This window comes from Dipodomys ordii, unplaced genomic scaffold, assembly GCF_000151885.1.
Source record: "Dipodomys ordii isolate 6190 unplaced genomic scaffold, Dord_2.0 Scaffold29, whole genome shotgun sequence".
In the NCBI taxonomy this organism is placed as follows: Eukaryota; Metazoa; Chordata; class Mammalia; order Rodentia; family Heteromyidae; genus Dipodomys; species Dipodomys ordii.
Window position 1 is genome coordinate 7,681,858 of NW_012267245.1, and position 4,748 is coordinate 7,686,605.

The 4,748-nt window shown below is 39.3% G+C and overlaps 1 protein-coding gene across 1 annotated transcript in view; it reads left to right on the plus strand.

The window, feature by feature from the left end:
* Positions 1 to 4,748, plus strand: part of Dmxl1 (Dmx-like 1) — a 114,541-nt gene that overhangs the window by 55,117 nt on the left and 54,676 nt on the right. The window lies entirely within an intron of this gene.

Here is a 4,748-nt window from a genome sequence, read left to right on the forward strand (position 1 = left end):
GGCTGGCTTTGAACTGTGATCCTCAGATCTCAGCCTCCTGAGTAGCTAGGATTATAGGCGTGAGCCATGGTGCCTGGCTAAATTTAACATTTCTAAACCAATATAGTTGTTAATTTCTGTGTGTTGCCAGCTAAGAACATAAACTCAGTTTCTTTTTTTCCCCAAAGTTGGCAGCATGTCTAAATTTCAAAAAATTTATGTTTTAGGGCTGGGAAGGTGGCTCAGTGGTAGAGTGCTTGCCTTGCATGCCTGAGGCCCTGGGTTCAATTCCTCAGCACTCCTAAAGCTTTTAATAACAAAGCAGTTAAGTATAAGAAGCATGTCTTCTGTTTTACCAAGATCCCTCATTCAGAATTTCTATGTAATTTACTGAAGCTAAGCACATGATCTCTCTCCAGTTGTAGTAGTCTCAAGTCTTATATGAAGAGTATTTTGAATATATTTCCAGCATTCTAGGTTGGGGGGGGCGGCGGTGGTGAGTAATAAGGATCAAAACCAGGGCCTCTAAGCTGGGCACTGGTGGCTCACACCTGTAATTTTAGCTACTCAGGAGGCTGAGATCTGAAGATTGTGATTCGTAGCCAGTCCTGGCCAGAAAGTCTGCGTGACTTTTATCTCCAGTAAACTATTAAGAGTCAGAAGTGGTACTGTGGCTCAAAATGGTAGAGCGCTAGCCTTGAGCACAAAGAGGTTCAGGGACAGTGCCCAGGCCCCTGAGTTCAAGCTTCAAGGACCGGCAAAACAAACAACACCACCCCCACCCCCTGCCCCAAAACAAGGGCCTCTCACAAGTGTCTGTAGTTCAACCACCAAGCAATTGAATTAAATTAGCATTAAGTAGTAAACTGAAACAATAACTGCTAGTTTAATAACCTTTCTCTTCTTGGATTTTAATTTTAGTGAGTAATTTGTTCAAATTAATAAGTGCAGTAATACAGAGAAAGATTATAAAAAGCAACAGTGAATTTCTTATTCCTCTGCACTTCCCATTCTTGTTCCTTAGATGAAGTGTGTTAAAGACCTCTCGTTTCCCTTCTGAACTCTTTTGGAGCCACTTGCCTAGCTCTTAAAAACGCCACAGTGGAGAGGTGGTAAGGGTGAGGAGGGGGTTCTTGGGAAGATGGTTTCGTCTGCCAGTCTGCCTCTGAGATGCTACACTGAAGCCTACTTTTAAAGATCATTTCTTTGCATCAGGGCAGCAAGACTTGGTTCTGTCAGTCTTCAGTATGCATGCCCTTCAGTCTTCTAAAACACTTTTTACCCTCTCCCTACTGTTGTAATTCATAAACTCTTTATCCAGCCCTCTTTTCACTTTAGCTTTAGAATGTGTGTAAGAGTCCTATTAGAAGCAGTTGTATTCTGAAACAACCAAATTAATTTGGCATTATTGTAGCTGGATAAATAGTGTGTGTATGTTGAGTCTATAAGCTGAATAGCTTCAAACAAAACAAAATTGTATTATAGCACAAATATTTGCATCTGATTGGAAACATTGAACAAAAATGTTGATGTTCCTTAATGTGAACTGTTTGTAAGTTTATCAAATAAGGCCTGTGCCTGTAACGTTAAAGTATTTATGACTTTTTAAATGCTAAATATCTTTAGAGTTCAAGGTTAACATGCAGAGAAATACTGATTTAATAATGTAGAAATGCCTATTAGCTAATGTGAGGCCCTAGGTTCATTCCTCAGCATCCATTTCTCCCCCCAAAACTCCCAAGTATAAGGATTTAGAAAATTTCCTATCCTGATCATAGCTAAAATATGGATGATATAGAGGTAGACATTATATGTTGTTATCTTACATAGACAACAGATAAGTCAGTGTTCAAAAAGTTGAAGAAGTTGGGGCTGGGAAGGTTGCTCAGTGGTAGAGTGCTTGCCTCACATGCATGAGGCCCTGGGTTTGATTCTTCAGTGCCACATAAGCAGAAAAATCTAGAAGTGGCGCTGTGGCTCAAGTGGTAGAGCGTTAGCCTTGAGCTGAAGAGCTGAGGGACAGCGCCCAGGCCCAGAGTTCAGGCCCCATGACCAACAACAAAAAGTTGGAGAAAATAGATATAAAAGCAGAGGTTGGTTTGCAAAGTGATTTTTGTTTTACCTTCTATAATCCTGTCCCAGCCTTTTGTATGTACTTAATTGTAGTTTGCCTTAGATTTTGTATAAAGGCCGATGAGATAAGTATAAGGAAAATAATGGTTTAATAATGCTTTATTTCCTACTTAGTGTCCTCACTAGTGGAAGAAGGAGAAAAACAAAACAAACATTTTAGGCCATCCAAAACACCTTGCCAAGAATCTGCTCTTCTGACCTCATCCTCGCCACCCATAGATCCAGAGTCACCGGCCATTAAAGAGAAGTTCATCCCCCCAGAGCTCAGTATCTGGGACTATTTCATAGCCAAGGTAATAAGAGTACATTTAGCCAAGTGTAAATGAAGGAACTTAATTCCAGTTATTAATGCTTCCAAATATTTCTCCACTTGGATTTAGAGAATTATTATTTGTATCAGGCCATATTTTGGTGAGGAAAATAAAACAACTGCGAGATATTTTGATCATATATCTAGTTACTACTTAAGCCATGCATTTATTTGGTTGGTTGGTTGGTTGGTCAACGTGTTTGGTTTTTGTTGGGGAGGGGATTTTTTTTTAATGTGCCAGTTCTGGAGCTTGAGCTCACCAGATGTGAGCAGTGTCTGTAGTGGAGTCCCCTGGGTTTTTCTCTCTGGCTAGATTTGAACTTTAATTCTGCAAGTCTTAGCATACTGAGTAATTAAGATTATAGACATGAACCTTGACAATGTTTTTGCTAAATTTTGAGTTTTGTGTTTTAAGTAGAACAATGTTGTTAGGGTTGAATATTGTAGACCCTGAAGGTCAAATCCAGAGACATACATGTTAGGAAAGCACTGTGCCCCTGAGCTGCATCCGCAGCCCCTTCTGGTGTGTAATACAGTGTGCCGTGTTATACCATGTGTGTAACACAATGGCAGTGTTTGGATAGGCACAGATTTCCATTCCTGGAGTTAAATAGCATCATTCCCTCAAGAGTGTGGCTCAGAGTTAAGTTACCAGTACTGTATACTAAGTGTAAGTACCTGCATAAAATGCAAGGTTCCCTGCTCTATCTTCATTCACAGATCACTGTGTCAGTAACAGATACACCTTTGATGAGAGTCAAGTGACATTGGTTCTTTCCAAGTCGGCTTGTGGCTTGTCATTTAGCACCTGCTCTTCATTTACACACAACATAGCACATAATTTTTATTCTCTTGTCTCCACAGTAAACCTGTGATCCCTACAAAATTGGATAATCGAAAGAGAAAAAGTGCAACAAAAAGAAAAAAAATGACAGTACTATGAGGGAAATTCATGTTGAATATGGATGGAATTATGGGGGAAAATAGCTAACTGGAAATGTGGCTATTACTGCCATGTGAAAGAATATAGAATTATAAATAGATGAATTTAGTGAATCTAAGCTTGCCAACATAAATTCACAAAGTTATGGACAAAGCTTATGAGGATATTTTAGCGTGTGACATTGGCAAAAACCACATTAGATTTTTCAGAATTGAAAATGTAAAGTGAGCAAAGGTGGAAACAGATATGTCTGTCAGTTTATTAATACATATAAAGAATATATTCTTATCTAAGATACAGTTACAACACAAACACTATTCAAGCAACAGATTGGTAATAATTTAAGAATAAAAACACTAATTCCCAGCATTTTTATATTTTCAATAAAATTTATTAATATTGGTAGTAGTAAGAATTCTCAATTAATTGGTAATAATAAGACTTCCTAATTATAAACCAAGTTGTTTTGAAAACTGTCTAGTTCATTGCCTTTTGAGTGGAAGACTTCCAAGTTTCTTTCTGAGCTGTTGCCGAAGTTCCACCCTCCTTGCTGTTTCTTGTATGTTTTTATTGGTCTTCCCTACAGCCAAGATTTTATAATGTTCTTTTGAAATTCCCACAGCGTTTCTCCAGCCTTTCCCCCATGGTCTCTCTGGTGCTGGGCTGGAGCCCAGGGCCCTGCCCATGCTAGCCAAATGCCCTACATTGAGCCACACCCCAGACCCTTACCCTCAACTTGACTTCACTCGGAAGTCACTTCACAGCAATCACACTAGTCTTTTATCATTGCATCGTAAAGCTGTATGTAATGCAGTCTGCATTTACTCCCATCCTGCTCTTTCCTCCTGTAAAAGTGGAGAAAGAATTCTTCACTTCAGTCTATTCTGAATCCTCTCATCTTTCTTTTCTGCTCTCTTGTTTCAGTACATTCTCTCTCTCGCTCTTGCTCTTTTCCATTAGGGCAGAGGTGTGCATGATTTCTCCCTCTGTGATCACCTGCTTTGACTCCAAAACTTTGTCCCTCCCTGTATGACTTGTGCTTTCTATGTAGAGTCAGCTTTTCCAGCCATCCACATTTCTTCCTACTGCCTCACAGTATTTCCCTAATTGTTTCTAACTTATAGTCTGTTTCTCCCACTGGAACAGCTTTTATGAGATTCAGGTGATATCCATGGCAAATAACCCCCCCCCTTTTTTTTTTTAACTATCACTCTTATCTGACCTCCTAGTAATACTTAATGTGTTTGCCGTTTTCTCCTTGAAATTTTTTTCTACTTTTGTCCACTGATGTCTGTGTCTTCTTACTTTTTTCCCCCATTTACTGTTTATTCTTTTTTTTTTTTTTGTCATGGGCCTGAACACTGTCCCTCAGCTCTTCAGCTC